Source organism: Lynx rufus, unplaced genomic scaffold (genome assembly GCF_022079265.1).
Source record: "Lynx rufus isolate CCGP_SWC_20201006 ecotype Redwood Valley unplaced genomic scaffold, mLynRuf1.p SCAF_1, whole genome shotgun sequence".
In the NCBI taxonomy this organism is placed as follows: Eukaryota; Metazoa; Chordata; class Mammalia; order Carnivora; family Felidae; genus Lynx; species Lynx rufus.
Genome location: NW_025814823.1, coordinates 151,455,220 through 151,482,301, shown reverse-complemented (window position 1 = coordinate 151,482,301; position 27,082 = coordinate 151,455,220). Strand labels below are relative to the sequence as shown.

The 27,082-nt window shown below is 34.0% G+C and overlaps 1 protein-coding gene across 9 annotated transcripts in view; it reads left to right on the top strand.

Moving 5' to 3' along the window:
* MEF2C (myocyte enhancer factor 2C) overlaps positions 1-27,082 on the top strand; it is a 152,282-nt gene that overhangs the window by 8,894 nt on the left and 116,306 nt on the right. The gene's annotated exons all lie outside the window — the stretch shown is intronic.

Sequence of the window (27,082 nt, the reverse complement as noted above, 5' to 3'; positions counted from 1 at the left end):
CCTTGGCAAGGGGAAAAGATGTTAAACTTTTTTTTGCATATAGTAATATACATAGGAGTCAGTAATTTTCTGACATTTATTTCTTACAGAATTAGGCATTCTATTTAAAAATCCGCTTTCAGTCCAATTTAGGACATGGTATGAGACTTCTTTATCTCCTTAGAATTATCCCGGACCATAGGATAATTTGAATCATCACCACTTGATAAATATTGTTAGACACATTGTAAAGTTTCAGTTGTTTAATATGTGTACTGAATAAAATTTTTTAAATAGAAAATGAATTATTTTGCTCTTTAAATAATAAAACTATGCCTGATTAAAACGTGAATCTCTTGGAGGTAATTTTCTGATCAAAAATTTTTAAAATTTTAAACTGCCAACCAATAAATTACCAAGTACTTTGTTAAGATATCTGATTTCTATTCACATTTGAAGAGCCTCATTAAGTTTTGGGTGGCCTTTAAGTAAAGGTTCAATGGTTCAGAAAGTAGGTCTTTTCACCCTTCTTCTGTAACAGCTAAAATGTTAAAAAGTTATAAATCCAGTCCTAATTCCATCAGGATAGTCTAAGTGAAGACTAACAACCTGGCTATTTTTTTTTTAAGTGTGTCCATTTAATCATTTCTAGTATTTATCAAAAGACTACTCAGGGTCTTGTATAGGTTATAGGTAAAGGAAAAAAAAAATTTGACTATCTTTTTCTTTTCTTTCACATTTGAGTTTTTCTCCCCTTACATAAACCAAAAAGAAATCTATGACATTAATATATTTGCAAAGGGCTGGGCAAGGTACTCAGTCCCATTGTTTATTTTCCTACAGCCCTTTGGTTGAAATGAATGGTCAGTGTCCCCTTTAGGACTGTTCAATCTTTCTTGAGTTAGTGTGAGCTCTATGTGATTCTTTTTTTTCCTTCTCTCATTTCATAGCTGAAAAACTTAAAGAATTCTTGACTTCACCCTTTTTTCCTTCATTTTTTTTTGAATCCTCTCCTGAGTTCCCTTCTTACTTCAAAACATTTGGTATTGTAATAAAGTATACTTTCAACTGAATTTGACTATACATGTGAGATCGTAGAATGTCTTCTTACACTTGAGAGATTGATGTGGTTCATCAAGCCCAATGCCGTGTCATGAAAGAGCTCTAGACACTGATCTTGAAACAGTGAAGGCCACAGAATGGTATCTTTGTAAGGAGCCACCGACAGACTTAGAGCCAATGGATGGTGTATCCACAACAAAAACGCACAGTATTGTGAAGTCTCAGGATGTGGTAAGGTTATCGAACTAGTTGAACCAAATTATGGCTTTCCTCATATTTGTGATGTGTTGGGCCAAAACCCTAAGATGTGAGTGTGTGTGTAAAGGGAAGGGTAGATGGAGGAGAGCAGAGAGAGTGAGAGACAAAAAGCATGGGAGAGTGAGGATGAACGCAGGAGAAAGAGAATATCGATTCTCTTGATTTGCAAGCCTAAAAAGTTTGAAGACCCAGTACCATATTCATATCATTTGTTTAATTTTACACATCTGAGCTCTTAGGTAAACGGGTCCTTAAGCAATAGAGAGTAATGGTTAAGAGAAAAAACCAAACTGAGTTAAAAATCCAGCCTCCCATTTACTTGTTAGTGGCTTTAGGCAGGTTATTTAACCACCAAAAATCCTCATTTGCAGCGTCTGTAAAATGGGGATAATAATACCACCCACTTCTTAGAGTTGTAAGAATTAAACAGGATGTTACATATAAAAGCACAATGTTAGCGATCAGTAATTCGTGAATTATCATAGCGCTACACTATATTTTAATCATTTTATTTTCCTCCCAATGATGAGCACTTAGAAATGCTTAATGGGATCATTATTTTGAACTTTTTTTTTTTCAAGAATACTTTCATACCACTATAATTGGGTCACTTTCAGGGCAAAGCACATTCCAGTGCTTTGTTAGGTCAATGCTAATAATGACTGCTAAGAACAATATACTTTTTCTCCAAGAAATTCAGAACCCTTCACAGATCACAGATATTTATGTTCAATAAATACCATATTATTTTTAGAACCAGAAATGGGACCAAAGAAACAAAATAATTCATCTGTGAGTTTTAAGTCACTTATTGAAAGTTCTGAATTCCAGATAGATCATGGCTTAGTTTTGATAGAAGTTCAGTTTGGAGGAAGTGTTTGTTAGGTGGTTTTAATTGAAAAGATGCTCTTACCAAGAATTCTAAACTTTTTTTTTTCTTAGCATTATTAGTATTATCCACTTTTGGAGGATACATTAGTATTCTTTACTTTTTTATTAACCATTTTTGATTGCATGTGGAGATAGAATTAATTTATGAGGGTCATTTTACTCATCTTTCTATTCCTTCACAGTGACTCTTGCCTATGATAGGTGTTCTGTAGACATTTGTTGAATAAATTAATGAATTGTCTTTATTTGTAAAAACAAAATGCATTCTTTATCTGAATAGTTAAAAAATTTTAAGTAAATGATATTCCTACCATGCTTTTTTGTTCCAGATTTAAGGGATCATTTATTTTAATTACAGTTTGTCAACTTTGAGATAATGAACAAATGAACTTTTCGTAATTTGGGTAATTTTCTACATGTGAGAAGAAATATAAAGTAGTAGAGAAATGCAGAATTTTACCTGAGGATTACACCTTTTGATAACACAAGTAAACAGGTTTCGGTTGGATGTGGATGAAAATGGAAATGTTTCTGGTCTCAGAGTCTGTCTACCACCTTTTTGTTTAGCTTTTGTATTCACTTAATTTCTCAAAGAAATTCATATTTTGGATGACAGGTAATGTCGATGAGGCCTGCCCACTTAGGGAGCCTGTGGAGTTGCAACCACTTGGAATTATTTTCACGCTCTTGAATAATGCCCCTCTAGTGTGCACCTTGCATTTCAGCTTTCTTTTCTAGCCCTGTTATAATGTAGGGCTAAAGAGGGCTCAGTGCAAGGAATACTTACAGAGTGGACTTCCCTATGGTAAAACAGCATGGACAGCTCCCAACACTGCAATCAAGGATGCCTCTAAAAGCTTTAATTTAAAAATAATAATAATAATAATAAGTCTGCATGAAGATGATGGAGCCCTCTAAGGCACATGGGCTTAGAGAATTATTCCCATCTGCAACCCCCTCCCCCTGCTTAGTAGCCCTTTCCAGGGTTATGATTACTGGAAAATGGCTGTTAATCACCAGATTTTTTTTTTTTTGACTGCAGCTGCTTCAGTCAGACTACTAATCTATTAACTTCGTCTCCAGTTTAAAATGTGCATTGTATACTGTATAGAATAAATTTTCATTGTAATCAGAGCATCCAAGAGAACTTCCTGATATGATTTATAGAAGCACATTTGTTTTTATGGATGGACTTCTAGTGTCATTGAACCGACTGTTTAAACAATACCGTGGTTGGTCAGCATAAAATAAAATATTATAGCACTAGTGAGTATCAGCAGCATTTACAGTAGTCACATTTGCAGAAATTTGAATTGTGGCATCTCTAGCACTTGGCAGTGTAATTCCCACATAATTCAAAACTTAACCTAGATATTTAAAATTTGACTTCAACCTGAAAGTGTTTTTAGAAGTTTAACATTCTTGTACCAGACTGTGGTAGAGTGGTTTGGCCTCTTTTTCTACCCTAATGCTTATTACATTTGCCATAATTTGAAGAAATAATCTAAAACCTGAGTCAATATTTAGTGCTAAAAAAGGACAAAACAGCTCTAACATACAAAAGACCCTTTCAAAACACATTCTTCTATGTAAAATTGACAAGCTACAAGAGGTGGTTGGATGAAGTTCATCATGTTGGAAAGAATGTTTCAATTAAAGTTGAGCACTTTCTCTTCCAGGTCTTTTTTTCTCCGTTTTTTATTTGCTGTGCCAAGGTATCCATGTGCGTTTTTCCACTGTCATCTGGCTCATTCCCAGCAGATGCACACAATCTGTTCTGCTGTCACTAACAGGGTTCGGTTTATGAAAAGAATGTGTCAGAACATGCCACTATAGTCACTTTTACAGGTTTTTTTTAAGAGTAACTGAGAATATATGCATTGCCCTAGTTTTATTGTACTCAGCCTTTAAGAGATTTCTAAGAAACTTTTATAATACTCATAGACCTTAAAAGCTTTCTTCCAAACATATTTTGATCACGTATTTACTTTTTCTTAAAAATAAAATTTCTAAAGTTCAGAAACATCTTTAATGATGAACTGAATGTATTGTATTTAAATTAAAGAGTAGATTTTTTGGAATGTGTAAAATAAAACAAATATTTTTACAAAAAATCAAATTTCCAATTACCAAATTTATTTCATAAATTATTACATACGTACCTTATACTAAAAGCAAACCTACTTCCCTAGTCTAATCAAGCTTTATTTTAAAAATATTGTGATACATTATTTAGGGTATGGTCATAAATACCAATTATTTGACTCGATAGATAATCCTCGTTTTCATAAGTCTTTGAAATCATTAAATTATACCAAAGGAGTTAAACTATCAAATAATTCTTATTCTGTACAGAGACACATTAAACTGTAGTATCTCAACATAATGTGACATTTTTGTTTCGTAGATGTTCACATCATTCTAAAAGCATGGTAGGTAAATATTTCCAAACTTAATTTTTATTTATTAAGGTGTCTCTATTCCTATTAATGATTCTAAATAAAAATTCATTTTTTTATTGTCTTCATAGAAAGCCATCTCTCTGCTTTTATGCAAATAAAAAAAATTCTGAGCAATGGAAACCTGCATTCATTCCTGATATAAAGAGCTTAGTAAGTTAGCAGAATTTGAAATTTTAGGTATATATGTGTAGAAAGTACATATTGCATATATATGTACATGCAGGTACATAATGGACACATTTACTTTTTGTATACAGATCATGGTATTTAAATATCTCCCAGAATAATATTTTAAAAATGAACTTAAATGATAGTTTTAGATTTTTTAAATAATTTTTGATATGAAAAGCAACTCAAAGTTCAGGAGAATTAAACATTTTTTAATCAAAGTTATAATTCACTTGAGCTACAGATCAAAATACAGAAAACGATATTAATGAATGATCACTTATACAAATTAAGCATTAATCATATGTATTTATATAGGAAAACTAGTTCTTAGATTTCTGCATGCATAAAGAAAATTTATGAAATACATTTTAAGACATACTTTCTGTCAGAAAATCTTCTGAGTATGAAACTGATACATTGTCACATGGACAACTCAAGCAATATAAATTAAGAGACTTTTTTGCAAACACTTTACACATTTAGCAAGAAAATAATTTACTTGGAACTCATTGGCTCTCTTGTCACATCCTCTTGATTAATTGCTAAATAAATTGTCTTTCTAGAGTTGTATTAAATGATTGTTATAGAAAATTTTCATAAACCTAAAGAAAGAAGAATCTTTGTTCATTATATTTCAAATATAGCGATGTATACATATGTATCATAAGTTGATTTTGTAATGTGTTTGAAATGTGAACAGGGCACACATATTTAAGATGAGTGATAAAGGACAGTTCTGCAGTTCCTGCCAACATTTTAATTTATCCATGACTTTATGTGTCAGATAACTTTACTTTTTACCTAGTCTAGGTACTTGAATGGTTTTGTTTTGGTAATTCTGAATATTTGCCCTTGGGATAAAAATGCTACTTGACCCCAAGAATCACAGGTGGTGAACTAAAAGAATGTTTGGTCAATTCCCATGGGATGTCAGAGCCTCTTCTCTTCCCAGAGCCATCAGCAGTGGGGCTGGGGAAGAACTGCTGTTGCGTATTACAAAATGGTAGACTTGGCCTTGCTGATAACTATCTACTGGTATTAGGAAAAAAGTCACAGTGATTAGAAAACGACCAGAATCTTTTCTTTTGCTACAATTTGATTGTATGTAAGATTTTTTTGAAACAAAACTCCATGGACAAACTTAATTCTACTCATCCTGAATGACTAATCTTTAAAATCCTCTGTTTATCGCTCAAAGTGTAAATATAATCCTGAATTTCATTAGGAATGAAAAAAACTTGCTCCTCTTAGTGAGAGTCACAGAACTTAAAGACTATTTGGAAATAATGTTTGCCTTGTGAAATACTTTAAAATACCAGATCTTCTAAAAAGGTAGGCTCTTTTACTTAATGATGACTTATAAAGAAATCTGGGGGCGCCTGGCTGCTCAGTCAATAGAGCATGTGACTCTTGTTCTCAGGGTTGTGGGTTCTAGCCCCACCTTGGGTGTAGAGATTACTTAAAAATAAAATCTTAAAAAAGAAAAACAAAAAAAAAAAAACAAAAGAACCTGATTTTTTCCCTAATTTTATTTTTAAAAATTAAGAGAAAAAATGGTTTTGAAACTTAAAATTTCCCTAGTTCTCTAGGACATGAACTATGGGGCCAATTTATCTCAACAAAATTTTTTTTTTCTTAATTTTACCAGTTGCCTCAATTTCTGACATGGGTGCGACCCTCCTTTGTGGTTGGGAGGTAATGCTTTCTTTGCATTTGCTTAGTCATAGGTCTTTTTGGAGCAAAGACAGATTATTTTTGTGAAGTTGTCCCCAAAATATGTATTATTCATAGACTAAGAAACCCATCAAAGAGTTTCACTGCACGGGTAATGATAGGTTGGACTGCAGTGACCAGAAGGCTCTCCACTCTGCTTTCTTTAGGGAATTTAAAGACAGTTGTATCCTTTTTCCATCTGCATCAACATATGTTGACCAGTTGGTTTTCAATTCTTGCTGGCTTGGTGGTTGGAAGTAAGACTGATCTTCTATAAATATAATTGATACTTTCAACTATGACTTAGGAATTCCACTTTTAGCCACATCACTACTAAAGGTATCACTAATAATTCTAATAACTTTTATGATATGTGTAAAAAGCTGTATTATTAATTTGAAAGTAATATTAATGACAACTATTTGTAGGGAGTAACGATCACGGCTAACATGTTTTCAGAGTTTATTGTATATTTGGGCACTGTGCTAAGGGCTTGAGGCTTTAGATACATTAACTCATTTATGAGATAGGCGCTGTTACTATCCTTGTTTTATAGATGAAGAAACTAAGGCAAAAAAAAAAAAAAAAACGAAAAACTAAGCAGCTTGCCTCAAGTTACCACTTTGTTAATGGCAGAGCTAGAACCTCCCCCATATAGTCAGCCTCCAGAGTCCACTCTTTTACCTACTAAGCCAAAATGTCACATACATGATCTCAGCAGTTAGATAAGAAAAAGAAAATGACTCAACTATGGAAAGCTAATTTTGCATGGCATCTTGGGGGAAAGGTTTCAGTAATCCTAGAATGAAATGTTCATAAACTATGTTTATATGACATGTTAGTACTGTTTTTAAAAAGAAGTGAATTATCGGTCTGTGGTATAGTTTTGTATTGTTAACCTGGAAGAGAAAAAAAATGTACTTTATCAACCATTTGGTAGATCTTCTTTTGACAAACATTGTCTTATTCCTGTTTGTGAAAATCTATTTTTCCAGTTACAATAATAGTTTTCAACTGTAATGTGGATATCTAATTTCACGTTATCAACCTCCAGTTTGCTTCTCACTTTTTAAGCTGTTTTAATTTTTAATCTTTACTTTCAGGAACCATAGTAATTTGTATAGTTTTAATTTAAGAATGTGAGGTGTATGACAGAGTCTATAAATGGATTTTAAATGGATTTTAGGAGTTATCCAGCTAATTAGTGCAGATAGGTATTTTGGAGAATGTGAATTAAAGCACATCTTTTAATTTCTTCTTTGTAGTTAAAAAAGAGAACAAAAAACAAAATCAGAGATAGATGTAAAATAAATACTGACAAGCTAGAACAACTTGCATTATATTCGAAAACTAAGAAATGTTATACCAAGCTTATTTATGTAATGCACGGCTTTGAGTTTTTGACAATATTTTTGTGTTCAGTAAAAGGCATTTTGAAAAAGGAAAAGGGATCACTTTTACAATTTTTACTATGAAGAATAGTACTAACTTTTTTTAAACAGTTTTCTTATTTTTTTTTTCATAAAAGCATTACCATGCTCTTGACTAGATGTGAGGACACAGAGGCTGTTCAGAGGTCAAACTAGATTCACATTTCTGAATTACCAAACGTATATGCTTTAGACTTCAAAATGAATAGCTACCATAGTTTTACAGGCATAGATTCCTTGCCAAATTTCCAGTGCATTTTAGTAACTACATTCGGTACTGCTTTATTTCACTGTTAAAGAGAATCAAATGCTTATTTGGAGTACAGTATAAACCAGTACAAACACCAAAATAACCTGTGTTTTCTGTATTTAAAATGCTTTCATTAGCAATGTGACTTGAAGATTTGGGAATTAGGTGTGTAATTTGGAATTAATTGGTTACAGTGATACATAGCCTTCATGTCATTTTATGGTGCCCGCTGATAAGGGGAGGTTTGCGTGCTTTATGCAATATTAAGTGCCACTGGTAACGCTCCGTGTTCATTCCTGCCTTACTAATGAAACCACTGAGGCTAGTTATGCCTACTTCCTAATGTTATTTTGACTACAGTTGTTTGAATTCCCTCTTTGGAACCTTCTAACTGTAAAGCACACTCTTAAGACTTCATGAAACACCAGATTTATATTTAGTATCCATTTGAGTTCTAAATATACAGGAAACAAGTAGTCGCTATAAAGGCCTGCATTACCCAAACACTGAGGAGGAAGTCATAGCTGTTGGTTAATTCTATAAAAGATAATTACATAAGGTTGTTAGCAATATTTCCGGAAGAAGATTGTGATATAACTAATATTGCATTTCAAAAGCCTTTAATTTTTTTTTGATCAACCAAGGACTAATATCAACTAATAATTTCTTACAAACAGAATCCACTCAAAAACTGGGAGAGTTTGGGTATAGTAAAGTGGCAGAGTCATGGTGTAAAACATTGGTTGTCCCTTGTACCGTTAATTTAGAACAGTAGTTCTCAATCCTCTGAGCTTTTGAGAAGATGTTTTTTTTTAATGTTTTTAATGTTTATTTTTGAGAGAGAGAGAGAGAGAGAGAGAGACAGAGCATGAGTGGGGGAGGATCAGAGAGAGAGAAAGACACAGAAACCGAAGCAGGCTCCATGGTCCAGGCTGTCAGCACAGAGCCCAACATGGGGCTCAAACCCACAAACCGTGAGATCATGACCTGAGCCGAAGTTGGGCACCTAACCGACTGAGCCACCCAGGCGCTCCGAGAAGATGTTTTTGTAAATACTGATGCCTGAGTCCCATCTCCAGGTTTGGATTACATTGGGATGCTGTTTGGTCATTGCTGTTTTTCAGAACTGCCAGGGTGATTTTATTTTTTATTATTTTTTTATTTTTTAAGTTTATTTATTTTGAGAGAGAAAGAGAATGAGTGAGTGAGGGAGAGGCAGGCAGAGAAGAAGAGAGAGAGAGAGAGAATCTGACTGCACTGCCAGCTCAGAGCCCAACTCCGGGCTCGAACCAACGAACCATAAGATCATGACCTGAGCTGAAACCGAGAGTTGAACACTTAACTGTCTGCGCCACCCAGAAGCCCCTGGGTGATTTTAAGTGAGGCCTGGGTAAGAACCACTATTTAGAAGAAGACAAATGTGAATCTTGAGCTTAGTCATAAAACTACATGCATTCTGAAAGTTTAAGAAACAAATAAGCATATAACTCTGTCTATAAAATGTCTACTGCTATTTCTCAACATTTCCCGTTGCACATCAACTACAAATTTATTATTCCACCGGTGCATTCAGCAAGTGTTTAATGGGAGGTGGCTTGCTAGGTATTAGGAATACAAAAGCGAAAGATGGAGTCCCTGACCCTGAGAAATTCAGTCTGATGAGGGAGATGAACATGCCAAGCTGCAATTATGAATGTAATGTGATAAACACTACACTGCTGGTATGTTGAAAGTAAAGTGGGTGCTAGAGTAATGGAATATTCAATGGAATATTGGGAGATCTCTGGTCAGGCCAGTCTTTAGTAGAAGAGAGGACACCTAAGGTGAGACTTAAATGATGAGTCAAATCCCGGCAATATCCTGGAAAAGGGAATTTTCTTGATTCATCTCCCCTCTCAAAGCGTAACAGACCTTTATGGGTCTTTTATATGGCCTGAAAGATTCTCAATTTTGCCTCCCCATTTGGAGAAGCTGCCCAGGTGATGTCCAGGAATTTAGGTTCTGTTGATATTGGGAGCAGCTGATGAAGCTACAAGGATGGTACCAGACGTAGGAAGAACCTCGCTAATCCCCTTTCCATTCTCTGGCATGACAGAAAAACCTCACTGTTACGGATCTCGAGGTAACTTGGAGGACCTGCTCCTCCTCCACTCCCACTCATGCCCTATTTCCTAGACACAGCTGAAAGGAAGGATGGCCTGATCCATGTCCTCCCCTGCAATTCACTGTTTTGACAAGGGATGTTAAAGAGCACCAACGGTGAGGTACCACCACAAGGATACTTCATATAGTGGAGACTCAACTTGTATCAACTATTTTACAAAAAGTAATTTAAAAAGAGAAACTTCAGGTGGTATTTATCTTTATTTCCCCTTATTCTGAAAAAGCAAAAGTAGGTAAATAAAAGTACTTCAGGGATATCATACCCTTAGAAAAAAATCTTATGTACTTTAAAAGCACTTCTATTAAAAGTATCCTAATAGAAGGGAAATAAGTATGTAAATCATAGCAAACCATGGCCTTGGAGGAAATACAGAATCCAAGAAATTGGACTTGGTTTTTCTATATTGCCAAAGAGACATAACACACGCACACACACACGCACACACACGCACACACACACATGCATGCACACATACACACACACCAGTTTCTCTGTGTATGTCAGAAGACAGAACTAAGGGAAGACAGGGTGAGAAAATAAATATTCTGGTTTCATAAGTTACATAGAAAAATGTTGCGTTATTTTCATAAGAAGCTTTACTGTAAAGTGAGACACATGCAGTTTTATGTAAGGAAGGTTGGATGGTGGTCTTGGTTATATAATGGAATAAAATTCCAAATCTATAAACAAACTTCTCATTCCAGCTATTAAGACCACATTACCTCCGCAAACCAGATTCTTCATGAAACAAGCCCAATTTCATATTGGGAGGAACGAGGGGGGACAGGGCTGCACTGCTTGATTGTATTATTTCCCATTGACTGGAGTAGAGAATTAAATTAGTTATGCAAAATGAGAACTTTGATCTAAGGACTTGACTTTTTGAAAGTCATAAAATGTACTGAATTTGATCTCAGATATTACATTAACATCACATGTACAGTTAGAAAATTATCACCTTGCGTAAATTAAGCATACAACATTGAGTTCAATTTGCGTATTATTAGAGATTTACAAGTCAGTAAATATCATAAGGTAAGATTAATTTTTTTAAATGCAATTGGAAACCCTGGAAAGACTCAGCAGCATCTAGGTGAAAAGGAGTGATTTTAAGCCTTTGAAAGTCGCCAACGTTGGTTTTGCAGGAGAACTCTTATCTCAGAAGGGCAGAGTGTTCTATGATTGCAGGTTACAAACCTGCTGAGAATCAGTGACGTTATCCAGATGAGTTTTTCTCTCATACCGTGATATAGCTGAGAAGCTCATAAATGGATAAACTAGTAAACTTCAAGAACATAGTACATTCCAATTAGAGAATACCACAACATATCTGTAATGCACAACATATCTGTAAATTCTAAAAGAATTTTACACTGTGGATTTCAGATCTGGCTTCACATTTGACTTCTTAGAGCAACTTTTAAAAAAATACTGGGTAACCTGCTACAATGATTACGATTTCATTGGTCTGGGATGGGGATCCCAGGTACCAGTATTTAAAAAATACTTAAAATGATTCGAATGTGCAGTCAGGATTAAGGACTACTGTTAACATTCAAAATCTTTAGAACTTTAAATCATCATTAAATGCTAAGGTAAAGTAAATATGGAACATTAGCATTATTTCCTTCAACTATAAAATTGAGAAGAGAATAAATTGATTTCTTAAGTTACGGCAGGAAAATGGTCTCTTCCATAGAATCTTCCCTTTCCCAGTTTCTGAGACCAGCTGTATCATTCCAGTTTTTAAATTATTGGCATTTCTGAAGATGAAGTAACAGGGGAAGTGATCAACTTTATAAATAGATTGTCTAAACTATTTGGCAGGAGGGGTCAAGATGTAGGCGAAGCTGGAAAAAGACTTTAGTGTGTGTATCAGCCAGAGGCCAGCAGTTGTTGAATTCCCTAAATTTCCTTAAGAAAGGAAAGAGCAAGAATACCTTTAAGAACATAATTTTTTTTTCCTCCAGTGTGTAGTCAGTAAAACCCAGAGGGGGAAAAAATGTACCTTTCAAGCCAAAATTAGGTCATGCCAACCACAGCAAATTGGAAGCTCTACTTAACATGTAGTCTTTCAGGATTGCTGTGGATCATCTTAATGTCATGCACGTGGTGGGGCTGATGCTTCCAGATCATGGCTGCAGGGCTCTGCTAAGCAAGCCAACTCTGCTGACTGAGTCTGACCACCCCATTCAGGCTGCCATTGGCATACACACGTGACCTAAAGTTGTGTCTGAAAGGTGTGCTCTGGAATATGGCATTTTTTTTTTAAGATTAAAAAGTTTGCACTTCCTAAAAAACAACGAATCACAATTTATTTTGCTTTATGATTCTGGGGTTGGAGGGAATGTTCAAGGAAACAAGGAATGTACCAATCCAGCCTAGTGGCCAGCAGGTATGACTTCCTGGTAATTAGGAGAAGGTTGCCAAAGAACTACCTTACCATTAAAAGAAGAAAGGGAAAAAAACCCCTACAAAGTAATAGTTTCATTCATTTATTCACCTGTTCACATTAGAAGTGTCAGGATTGTTCTTTTTCCAGCCTTGAGGGATGTGGAAGAAAACCAGAAGGCACTTCATTCATTTCATTGGTACTTATCATTATTAGAATGTTGAATATACTGTAAAATGCAATATATTTCCGTTATGTAGAAGAAACTGCTGCTTTTTTTCCTACTTTCACAGCATAGTATTACATTGGTGTTTCTATTCATTATTTGAGTGTTGAATTGGCCGTAAAATGTAACTTATTTCCATTACATAAAGGAAATTTATACTTTTTCCTTCTTGGAGAAAGTATTTAATGAAATGATAAGACCTGTAAGGTTAAAAAAAACTTTATTGTGGAATGTACTCGAAAACTTGATCAAGTTGTGTAAGGGGAGTATTAATGTCTGTTATAGTGTCCCACACATTTGTTCTGTTCTCAAAAAAACTGAAGTATAATCTTTTGTTGAACCCGACTAAATTTATTCCCACCCAAAATAATCCTCAAATTTTTGGACTTGTTCCTAAATACCATTTCCAGCCAAGGCCTTTGTAGCCATGAGCTTTACATCTATGTCATTATCTATCTGCAAAAAGTTTTCCTCTTCCAGCCTAGCTTTGCAATTGTATCAGCCTAGTTTCCAAATTACTGGTATCTTTTAGGATGAAGAAGCAGTGGATATGTAATATTCTATCTTCTCTGAACTTAACTGGGATATTATTCAGGAGAGTGAAAAAACAAACATTTTCTTCTATAGAATATTGCATTCATATAGGGACTTTCATGCATTAAACAACGTTGTCCTTGGTTTTTCTTGTATGCTGGTTTTACATTTTCTGGTAACACAGGAAATAAAAGACTCAATTGTTACTGCATAAGGATTCTGGAAATAATTCACAGAGGAGAAAACACTTGAGCTGGATCTTTAAGTAAGACCTTGAATATGTCATGTCTTGTCACTAATGCCGTGCCTTTTGAGTATAGACTGTAGCATACTATGCACCCAATAATACAGTCACATCCCCAACTTATGCAGAATTTGCTTCCCAAAACTCTGCTTTAATACTGGGAAACCCAGAATTTATTTTTCATGGAAATGTTTTTTAATGGTGATTAGCTTCTCACATGAGCCCACAAAAACCCCTGTACAGTTACAATAAAATTTTTAAAAATAGTAAGAATCCATACAGGTAGTACAGATAACTAAATTATATTGTTCACGTTGTCCTTAACCAGTAATGCTTAGCCAAAGCACTCTTTAACAAGCAGGAATTTATGTGGAAATAATGAAAACAATTTCTAGGTTGGCTAGAAAATGTCGTTGGCTATGTACAGACCTCAGAATCCCATGCACTGTTCCTTCAAAATGCAGATTTACCACCACCACCTTCCTGGAGAGACCTTTCAACATGGTACTTAAATGGTTAGAATATTCATTGCCGTTTCAAGATTACTGCATTAAGACTGCAAGTATTCTTAGTTTATAATTTCTTCTTAAAATAACTTTTTCTGTTCCTTAGTGCAGGTATATAGTGCATTCTAAATATTTATTAGTTATGGTTAGTTAACATGTGGAACATATAAGAAAGAGAAATCCCCAAGGGTAATTTTGAAGAAACTAAAGAAGAGGACACAAGGGGATTAACAAGGATGTGCACGTACATGAGAGTGACTGAGGAGGATTTGACTAAACAAGCCTTGGGACGCAGGCACTCAGTTGGGCTCCAGACTCCATACCTTATCTGCTGTGCTATGCTGCCTGCAATGTTCTCTGATAAACTCTTACTGGACTGCCTCTTCCAGGAATGCCTCGGGCTGACGCTGAGTTTTAGTGCCCGTATGTCCAAAATCTAGACTCTGCCGGGCATATGGTTAATAGACATTTGTTAAATGAATGAGCAAATGGATTCAGCTACTCATTTCCTTCTGAATTATAATCTCTGTGGAGTCTTGTTCGTTTTAGGGTCCCCTGGTATGACTAGGAGAGTGCCTCCAACATATTGTAGGTGGACACTACACATGAATTGACTTGAATTGAGGGGAAAAAATGGTGGAACTTGAATTTAGAATCTCTTTTAAGCCTTGGTCATGAGGTGATTTGCGTATCTAGGCAAGTGGAAATGTGTGCATTAAGTTTATTTGAATTAGACATTCACAAGATGGTTCATAATTAGGAAATTCATAAGTTTGTGGAAATTGAGTTTATAGAGAGTACTTTGCTAAATAGTTTTATGAGTCTAAAAACAATACTTCCAAGTATTTAATGGAAAGAGTTTTTGTTGGTAATAATTAACTTCGTTGTTTTTAAAATCTTCCTTTGGATTTTTCTGTGCACTATCTAGACTTGGACCATAATTTGTATACACATTCAACTACTTTATAGGAAATATGAAGGAAGGGAATGAAATGAAAATTCATACAACATGAAGTGCATTATTTTATTCACTGCCTTTTTATGTTATTTATCAACTCTACTAAGTGTTATATTTTATATTAGGAAAAGAGTCTGAGGGGTGCCTGGGTGGCTCAGTTAGGTAAGCGTCCGACTTCAGCTCAGGTTATCACTTCACGGTTCATGAGTTCAAGCCCCACATCGGGCTCTGTGCTGACAGCTCAGAGCCCAGAGCCTCCTGCAGATTCTGTGTCTCCCTCTCTGTCTGCCCCTCCCCAACTTGCGCACATGCATGCACACATGTGCGCTCTCTCTCTCTCATAAATAAACATAAAAAAAAAAAAAGAAAAAGAGTCTGTGAAGAGCTAAGGAAAAAAATCCAACATTATTAAAAAGAGACGTGTCATCTCATTTCTATATGTAGTACTGTCCTTAAAATTTTAATAATGCTCTTCTAAAAAATGAAGTAATTTGTTTTCAGGACAAAAATATGGTCAGATTATTTAACGAAATAAACTTGATATTTTAAATGTTTCTCCAAGTATTCTATATAGCATTTAGTAAGACTCTTTCAAATCCCAAAATATTAATAATGGCGATTAAAAATAGGGGCGCCTGGGTGGCTCAGTCAGTTAAGCATCCGACTTTGGCTCAGGTTATGATCTCACGGTTTATGAGTTCGAGCCCTGCCTCAGGCTTTGTGCTGATAGTTCAGAGCTTGGAGGCTCCTTTGGATTCTGTGTCTCCCTCTCTCTCCCCACCACCCCCCGCCCCCGCTCATGCTGTGTCTCTCTCTGTCTCAAAAATAAATGACTATTTAAAAAATTAAAATAATATGTAAGTCCTTTATAAATATAAACTCCTTTATAAATTTTTGTCTATTCTTCAGGTTTCTTCACCTTCTAGGGTGCTCCCCCTGCTTGCCCATCTCCCTTTCTATTCATAGAGCCATTTTAGAAAGTAAACCACACATAAACTGTTCTAGAATGGGTCATTCCATTTACATAAATACTAAAATTAGAATGTGTTCCCAGAAACAGAAAAGTGAAACCCTAAAGACTCTGCTGAAGACAATTATGGTTCATTGTGGTCCTTTTTTCTTATCAAAATAGAAAGAATGTCAACCTTTTTGTCTTCAGTAACCGTGGTTCTCACAGGTTTATGAAGTGGCATCATAAAATGGAAATACTGTACAACTGTAACTTAACCTTAACCCACAATGGATTATAAACTCTTTGAGCTTGGGGATTGCACCACTTTCAAATATCATTGTCTTCTATTTTGTGTAAATGAATCTGTTACGCATAATATATATCCTATAAATATTTGTCAAATTAAATTGGAACAAGTGAATGAAGTGTAATAATTGTCAAATGAAAAAGACTTAACTTTGAGAAGTAAAAACCCTTCCTTAAGTGCTTTCACCATGAGGCTTTTCATGTTGGGAGTTACCTTGCCAAATCTGACTTGTGGAGGACTTTATGTATACCTATGTTATGGTATTTATTAATTTCTGTCTTGTGCTAAAGCTAATATTTAAAGTATCTTTCCCAGTTTGGTAAAATTTAAGTTCTTTGGAAGGCAGAGTTTAGGTTTTATTGACTTTTGTATTCAGGATAATACTGCCTAATGGATTTTATAATCTCTCAATTAACAAATTACTTTTTGCACCAGATTTGCTATACCACCTGACTGACTAAGCAAGTTGATCTTTATTTGAGATCTTTCCTTTGGGGAGACATTCAGTTCCTGTTGTAAGATGCTATTGCCCACTATTCTGTGATCCCATAGTAATAATATCTATTTATTGTATACTACACACATTTTATAGGTGGGAAGACTCAAGTTTAGAAGTCACATAGATTAAAACTTTTGTCCCTGATTAGAAAATATGGTTCTAATAGCCACAAAAAGCTGCTATCAGTGGCCTTTATTTAATTTCATTTCATTTGCCAGTAATAGGTGAAGAATGATTTTGTATCATTCTTAATTTATAATATTATGGGTCTTTCTCAGCCCCCCCCATGTAAAATTATGAATTTTGTGGTTCTTTTTTATGTCATGAGTGAAAGTCATGAGATAATACTGTTGTAACTGATAAAACAACGTTGAAAGACACATTTAGGATTCATTAAAAGACATAGTGTATCTTATTGGCCCTGTTTGGAGTTTAAGTTTTATTTAATCCATTCATGAAACTTGAATTTTTTTTGTTTTGTGTTAAGCATCTGACTAGGTTGATCTCTTATTCCTTTAAATATATGAAGAACAAAGTACATTTAAAAGGGTTTATATCTTTTATAAATCCATTGTGCAGACATCTAACAAAAGCTAACTCAAGTCTTTTATCTATTCCACTAGTTAGTATCAGTATATGAATAAGAAAATAAGAATTTTAATAAATAAGAAAAACAGTATGAGAGTCTAATCATCATGTTTTACTATTCACTAGCCAATCTCAATAGTATATTTGTTTCAATATTATCTAAAATGATAGTTCTTTTTATTTTGCACAAATTTCATTTCATCAGTTTCTGATTACCCAAATTCTTTTAAGTGTAGTGATTTATTACTCTTTTTAATTTATTGAATGTCTAGGCATTATGTAGCTAACAGAACATTTCTTGTTAGTGGTCCTAGTGGAAGATCCTGGCTACCAAGTGTACCCAGCTGTTTGATAATTGACTCTTTTTCAAGGGTACACTGGTCCAGCCTCACCCTCCTTATCCCTTAGGTACCCACCTCAGCTAGAGCTACATTTTTAATACTACATTCTTAGGAGCCACATCTGTAACATTTTAATTATCACTTGGAAAATATAATAATTAATGACAAAAATCCTTGTTAAAATTGTTTTCTTGTTGTACAAGACACTTATTTCAAAAGATGGTTAATACAACCAGAAGCCAGTGCTTAAATAAATTAAATGTTGCCTTGAATGTTCTTCTATATGAATTCACTTCAGAATATATCCTGACTACCTTCTCTCATATTTCATGTGCTTCTTCAACTCAAATTTCATCTCTACCATTGGTATTTTTAGATATATAGACTTCTATATTTATTAATAGAAATAAAAATAGCCTTAAAATTAACTTTTCAATTATACATATTTAGAATACATAGTAATGTAGGTAAACGATGAATCATGGGAATCTACCCCTGAAGCCAAGAACACACTGTATACACTATATGTTAGCTAACTTGACAATAAATTATAAAAACATAAATAAATAAAGTAGAATACATAGTAAAAAGGTGCACATTTTTATTTATTTTATTATTTATTTTATTTCTAAATTTTATTTAATTTATTTTTTTAATTTACATCCAAGTTATCATATAGTGCAACAATGATTTTTGGAGTAGATTCCTTAATGCCCCTTAACCCATTTAAACCATCCCCCCTCCCACAATCCCTCCAGCAACCTTCTGTTTGTTCTCCATACTTAAGAGTCTCTTATGTTTTTGTGCCCCTCCCTGTTGTTGTATTATTTTTGCTTCCCTTCCCTTATGTTCATCTCTTCTGTGTTTTAAAGTCCTCCTCATATGAGTGAAGTCATGATATTTGTCTTTCTCTGACTAATTTCACCTAGCATAATACCCTCTAGTTCCATCCACATAGCTGCGAATGGCAAGATTTCATTCTTTTTGATTGCCAAGTAATACTCCATTGTGTATATATACCACATCTTCTTTATCCATTAATCCATCGATGGACATCTGGGCTCTTTCCATACTTTGGCTATTGTTGATAGTGCTGCTATAAACATTGGGGTATTTGAAACAGCATACCTGTATCCCTTGGGTAAATACCTAGTAGTGCAATTGTGGGGTCATAGGTTAGTTCTATTTTTAATTTTTTGAGGACCCTCCATACTGTTTTCCAGAGTGGCTGCACCAGTTTGCATTCCCACCAGCAGCGCCAAAGAGATCCTCTTTCTTCACATCCTCACCAACATCTGTTGTTGCCTGAGTTGTTAATGTGAGCCATTCTGACAGGTGTGAGGTGGTATCTCATTGTGGTTTTGATTTGTATTTCCCTGATGATGAGTGATGTTGAGCATTTTTTCATGTGTCGGTTGGGCATCTGGATGTCTTCTTTGGAGAAGTGTCTATTCATGTTTTTTGCCCATTTCTTCACTGGATTATTTGTTTTTTGGGGTATTGAGTTTGATAAGTTCTTTATAGTTTGTGGATACTAACCCTTTATCAGATACGTCGTTTACAAATATCTTCTCCCATTCCTTCGGTTGCCTTTTAGTATTGCTGATTATTTCCTTCACTGAGGTGCACTTTTTTTAAATACAAATTTTGACTTTTGCTAGAGAATATTGAACACACACTTTAGTATATAGTTCTAAAATTGTTTAAATTGTGTTATCATACCTAAGAAGGTACCAGTAAACCTTTTGTTTGCCACTGTAGTGCTAAAGAATGTAGACAATTCTGCATAAATCACTTCCATATACACTTGTAGTCATTTAAATTTCTATTCGTCATTATGGAGATGTTTCAACCTAAAATATACAGTTTGATAGTTTGCTTGTATTTTATGTATCTGAAATACTTATGGATTGAGTCTGATTGTATCAGTTACATTATAAAGCTTCAAGTAATTATCATTCCCAGTACATTTGTAGTATAATTAGAATGCTTCAATCTTTTTGAGATGCTGAAAATTGATTTCATAATTTCAAGAACTTAGGATAAATATTATAGCCTATTTATATAACTATAAATATATAAATTATTTTAATATATATAGAGAAGTATACATTATTAAATATTGAATTTTTAAAGTTTTTTTTTTACCATTTATTTATTTCGAGAGACAGAGACAGAGTGTGAGCAGGGGAGGGGCAGAGAGAGAGGAAGACACAGAGTCTCATGCAGGCTCCAGGCACAGAGCCTGAAATGGGGCTCAGACCTACAAACCGTGAGATTATGACCTGAGCCAAAGTCAGATGCTTACTCGACTGAGCCACCCAGGCATCCCACTAAATATTGAATTTTTACAACTTAAGTTAACTAACTGGCCAGTCAGAATGTGAAATAATTAGCATAGCTAGTTTATAGAATGTTAGCATGTAGAAGTAAAAGTTAGCCAAATCTTAGCAGATCGGTATTCACTAAATCTATATCCAATACTTGTTAAGACAGGTAATAATATCAAAATGTGTGAATGTTACTGGAAGACAGAGCACAAAGTCTTGGCATTATTCTAATAATGAAATAAAGTGAAGTTTTTCATTTAAAAATATATGTATTATTTTAAAATTCATTATGTGTAAGTTCTTAATGATATTTGGTTACATACATACACATATATACACATATGTGTGTGTGTGTGTGTATCAGTGTATGTTAAAGAGATCAACAAAGTCAGGGTGAGTGCTTGAGGTCTAGAAGTTTTATTTGCTGCTCCTTGTTAAGATGAAGGGCATCCTGGACATCATGGTTCTCCTAAAGTTCAGTGGCCTTCTAAGGTCTGTGTCAACTCTGTATTCCTCCATTTTCTCACCTACCTTGTCAGTTACCATTCAGTAGTTGTGTTCTTAAAATAATAAATCATTTTTTATTAAAATGCTGTTATTCTTTACTATGACGTGAAGAGTAGACATTGGAGTCAGATTGTGTAGGTTTCAATCGTAAAGCCATCATTTACCATGGTAAGAGAAGTCCACTTTGCCTACATTTCCCATATGTAAAATGTATGTAATAATGCTGTAATAAGGTTATTATGAGAATCAAATGAGTTAATATATATCAAGTAAATAGAACAGTACTGGCACAGAATGAGGATTAACAATCATTAGCCTTTTTCAACTTTCACAATCAAGAAATTTTGCATTGAAAGGTTTTTGGCTGGGGTACGTTGGTGGCTCAGTGGCTTGAGCGTCCATTTTCCACTCAGGTCAGATCTTGAGGTTCGAGAGTGCAAGCCCCACATCAGGCTGTCAGCACAGAGCCCGCTTCAGATTCTTTGTCCCCCTCTCTCTCTCTGCCCCTCCCCTGCTTGTGCTGTATCAAAAATAAATAAATAAATAACATTAAAATTAAAAATAAAATAATTTTAAAAAGAAGGGGTTTTGGTTTTTGCCTTTTGTGGAGAAAGTCTAGGAAATAAATTTTGTAATCACAAATGTTCCCCTCAAACTAAAGTCATTAAAGGTGACTTCACTATGTGATTGTATCTTGGCATTAAAAAAAATTCTTATGGTGGAATTTTAATACTTCCGGTTCATAGTAAATTAAAAATAGAACTAGGGAATACCAGATTTACCAAATTCTGGAATTCTCTGACTTTTGAAATATTGATTAACAATAGATAATTTCCTGAAGGAATTTGCAGATTCATCTCCCTGAAACATCAGAGAAAACGGAATCTTAATAGTGGTCAACCACTAATCCTATTGATATAAAGCTAAACATTTAGACACAAATCAAATGGATAAATGTGATCAAATTCCTATTGTACATTTTTAAATTAAGCCCTAGGCAGCTTTGTACTAGCCAAATATCACACTTGTTTTTAGTGTATTTTATCATATGTGTATAACCTTTTTTTTTTAACAAACAAGTCTCACAATCCTTGTAGAATAAATGAGAGGTTTTCCATAGAATTCAGTAGAATAGCCAAAAATCATGTGGGGCTGGCTGTTAGATATGTGCATCTTAAGGTTTGGGCAGGTGGAGCATGTGAATTTATGAATGCCTTTTATTTTCAGAATAAATGAAACAAGTAAACTAAATATATTTAAAGTGCTTGGAACCATCATTCTTTTTAAAGAAATACTGTACTTTACTACACTGAAGAATTTTTTTATCTATCTGAGGAAACAAAATACACTCATGTGGTCCACCTAGAATTCTAAATAACCAGTCCATTGACATAGGACTGGTCTTACCCAGCTCTTGCACAGAGAACAGTGACATTAGTAAACAGAATTTTTATCCCCAAGTATGTCAGTTTTTGACCAAAATGTGAACTTTGTTTTTTCTCATCTGCCCCAACCATCAGCGTGGGGGATGAACTCATAGCTTTTTTTTTTAATGGGTTTACCCAAGTGGCAAATAACTAAACAGCATGGAGTAAGTTACACTGCTTGTTTTTAAAATATGTCTCAGTTTATCTACCCTATTGTGACTAAAATAATTACAAGGATTAAATAATAAATGTAAAGCACTTAGTATTGCCTATTATTATTACTATGTAGAAAGAGGTAAACGTGTGTAAATTTTTATCTTAAGGAGATGGTTTTCGTCCACATAAGGCTACCCAGTATTCTGCAAAGTAAAAGATATTACATCATTGGAAAGTTGTATCCATTCAGTCACACTTCTGGAAGTAGGTTTGTTATTTTCTACTCAACTGTTTTTGGCCACAATAGCTTTGGATTTGCAAATACAAGTCATTATTAGGTTTTTAAATCATGCAGATTCTCTTCACTACCTCCTTCTGCTATTTGCCTTTGGGGAATTTTTTTTAAATAGCGAATTATTCTACATCATCTTTATAAAAGTTTTAATAATACAATTATAAATCTCAGCTCAAGTATTATATATGAATTTTAGTTACATCACCCTGTGCCAAATTACTGGTTATAATTGTTAAGTTTGCAGAATGGAATTTATTTGCATTTTGTGTATTGCCGTTTTTACTCATGTACCTTATAAATGCAATATATTTGAATCTAATTTTTCTAATTTAGATAATATTTGTATTCAGCTTCAGATTTGAGAAACTCCCTTGTAATGCGTTTATGATCCAAGTCACTACCAAAAATAAAAATGACACAAACAAAATAGAAATAATGATCTTTAGTGAAAGCTAGATTGGTGTCCGATCTGGTCTCCTAACTAATTATGCATCTAACCAGCCTATTAAAATTCTATCTAGAGGTCCTGGAATTATTCTCTCTCTCTTTTTTTTAATGTCATTGTTTTATAGATGAGTTACTAAATGAAAAAAAGAAAAGTGGTAATAGAGGAAGTTGGCATGGAGAATTGTAGCTGTATTCAGCTCTTTTTATCTTTTTCTAAATATAGTTATAAAATATTGTTCAAGTCAGCTGATGTAAGCAGTGAAGTGCTTCTTCATGTCTTCTTTCTTTCCCAATTATTTCAATAATGTTTTGATGAATTAAAATATATAAGTGAAACAAGGAAATCAGCGCCAAGTTCTAATATCAAATTGGGAATTGAAATTGCTAATTCCCCAGATATTTTTAATATATTGCTAATCTCAAGACCAGGACTAAATTGGTATTCCAGGACTAAAGTGGTAAATTTTTAATAGAGATGTCTCTTACGAGCAAGTCTTATTATAACATACTAGAATATCATTTATTCTTTGGAGGATGTGATTTATTCTATTTAAATATAAGCCCTGTAAAGGAGATGTGTTAATCTATTTTTACTCTAAGTACATAAATATGTCTGCTACACTCTAGTCAGTAGATGTATTCAGAAGCCAATATGCCTACACTCTCACATTTCTTCTGTAAATGATGAATAATATTGATAAATGAAAATTACAAATCTGCAATAGAGCTTAACTATTGAATACTAAATCATTCTGTTACTAACTCTGTGTTCCAATGACATTTTCTAGATTAAAAAAATGTCATTCCTACATTTAAAAAATATTTTGTGCTTTTACAGCAAAGTAAGCAAATGTGCATTTGAAAGAAAATTCACAATGCAGCCACAAATAATTCCCTGAGAGACTCAAAGTGCCATTTTCAAAAATGGTTCAATTTTCAGAATAGAATATTTAAAACCTCTTTCCTGCCAGACTTTACATTCCACATGTTTGGTACAATTAAAATGGGAGAGTGGTGGAATGGAACTCTTCCATCTATATTTTGGAAAAACATATTCACTCACCTCAATTTGTCAGTGTGCATTAAGAGGTAGGTCATTATGCAGTAGAAAAAGAAGAAGAAGGCAGCTCTAACTCATGTGACTGACATATACTGAACATGGCCATTAATACAACTTGGCAGTGACCTTGGCAGCATTTACAGGTAATCTCTTAGCAGGGATAAACTATTTGAATGATATTTCTACTATGTTAAGCACAAAGAGAGTTCTCTTTGGAACTTTACCACTTAATTTTCTTATATCCTAACAAAAATATTTTTTAATTGGTCCCTTAATGATTTTCTTTTTACCTTTGCACTCTCAAATGACAGTTTACTCCAAGGCATTGTTGCTGTCATTTTTCTGTCATCATGGGGACTGCTATATATTTGGTAGCACTTTCATAAAGAGTTGAAGTCTGTTTTATTTTTTATTATAGGTATAAATCTGTAGTCAAATTTTATTATACCGCTCATAACCCAAGTTCTAAAAAGCAGAAAGTATATGTAGAGAAGATAATAGGTTGAAAACTCAATGTTGAAGAAAATTCTTTATTATATATTTCATAAAAACTCTCAGCACCACAATTATTATTATTACCATTTAGCATTTATTTAGAGTATATAAATAAAACATATGTTTTTACCATAACTTATTAGATTTTGTAGTAGAAGATTCAAGTGCATAATTGCTTATTCCCTACTTCAGATGAGTTTTTCACATAAGAAGTGAACTGTGGTGCATAGAAGATTCAGGTAAATGAATGGAGAAGATCATGACAAATAGTTAAGTTGTTATCTTATTAAAACATTCTACTGCTATTGTAATCTCATATTTAGTCGTAATTTGTACTGAAATGCCTATAATAAAGAAGTTTCACATAATGGAGATTGGGCTTACTAAAAAGCCTCTAAGAAGGTCTTAATTTCTTACACTTCCTTCTACGTCATATTTCAATACAGAAAATGGACAATGACTATAAAGGAAGGGCATTTTTTTTCCATAATGGGGACCCATTTTTAAAAACTGTTCCTTCCTGAATTGTTTCTGGGGTGGTTTTTGCACTTTAAACCCGCTGTTGATGGCAGCATTTATAGGAGCCATTGACACTGGAGGACATGGCAGTTTCGATTCAGTGTTCATTATTTATGATGTTCATTCTAGTTTAAACTTTTACAAGCAGTCCAAATTAGTTAATTTCTGGAATTAAAGCAAATTCACTGGTTATTAACATTTTGAGTATCACAAGTATATAGAGTATTAGAAAACTGCTTCCAATTAATAGGTCATTTTAGGTGTAGAAGGTGAATTATTTTCATACGTAGAACCTCAAGAATCATTTGATAAGAAGGACACAGAAATTTATGAGGTAAGGCATGTTCAGTAAATTACAGCATACTGCATTTCTCATCAGTTCACCTATAAATTTAATCTTTACCAGTGCCTATGTCCAATTTATTGTCAAGTTGATCTATATAATCAAAATCACTTATTGTGTTTATGTTATTAAATAGATTACACTAGTAAATGCATTACACCAAACAGAAAATTAGAGGTATCTTATCTCTGGCTATAAATTATAAGTATAAATTATTGCTAGTAGCCTATAACACTATTTGAGTTATCCTTGAAATAACTTTAAATAGAAGCATATTAAGGAATATAATTTAAATCAGAGAAAAACTTAGTATTGGGGGTGTATTATATTCAAACTACAAATAACAATATATCTTAAGCCCGATTTTTTTTTTAATTTTTTTTAACATTTATTTATTTTTTAAAAAAAATTTTTTTTTCAACGTTTATTTATTTTTGGGACAGAGAGAGACAGAGCATGAACGGGGGAGGGGCAGAGAGAGAGGGAGACGCAGAATCAGAAACAGGCTCCAGGCTCTGAGCCATCAGCCCAGAGCCCGACGCGGGGCTCGAACTCACGGACGGTGAGATCGTGACCTGGCTGAAGTCGGACGCTTAACCGACTGCGCCACCCAGGCGCCCCAAGCCCGATTTTTAAGAACAAAGTGGAAAAGCCAAAAGAAACAAAATGAAACACTCTAATCTAGTAAGAATCAAATTTTGAGGTTTGTTTTTAGGAAAAGCTCAGATCATTAATGCATTGAATTATATATATTTATTCTCAGGTGATTTATGACTTTAACATAAAATTTAAAAATTAGATGGTGAAAATAGTTCCTTAAATTTCATCAGGCTTCCTAACACGTGTGTCAGTATAACAGAGGAATGAGAACCTGGAATCTGGAGTCAGGCTTCCTTGTCTCAAAACCTAGTTTTACTACGTATGTGCAGTAAAAAGTTGGGCAAGTTTCATATATTTTCTCTACCTTGGTTTTTTACCTGAACTGAAATGTAATATGACACATGATTACAACCTTATCCAAGAATAACATCCAATTGAAATAATAGAAATAATATTCCTGGGACATGTTCATTCAATGTTAACATCCTCGCTAGGATGATTAAAAATTGTTTCACAGAAATAAAATAGCAGGGGCACCTAGGTGGCTCAGTTGGTAAGTGTCCGACTTAGGCTCAGGTCATGATCTCGCAGTTTGTGGGTTTGAGTCCCACGTTGGGCTCTGTGCTGACAGCTCAGAGCCTGGAGCCTGCTTCGGATTCTATGTCTGTCTGTCTCTCTCTCTCTCTCTCTCTTTTTCTCTTGATGCCCCTCCCCCACTTGTTTTTCTCTCTCTCTCTTCAAAATAAATAAACATTTTTTAAAAAGAAACAAAATATCAAACATAAATTAAGACTCCTTTACCAAAATTCCAAATTTTATTATACAAATCTTTTTTTCTCCAAGTTTCCAACCTGAAATAGAATCTCCCAATATGATAGTTTTCTGGATTAAAGAAAATCACAGATATTAGTTTCAATAGATCATAGATCATAAAATATGTTATTAGACATAGAAGAAATATGTATATTACCTAGTT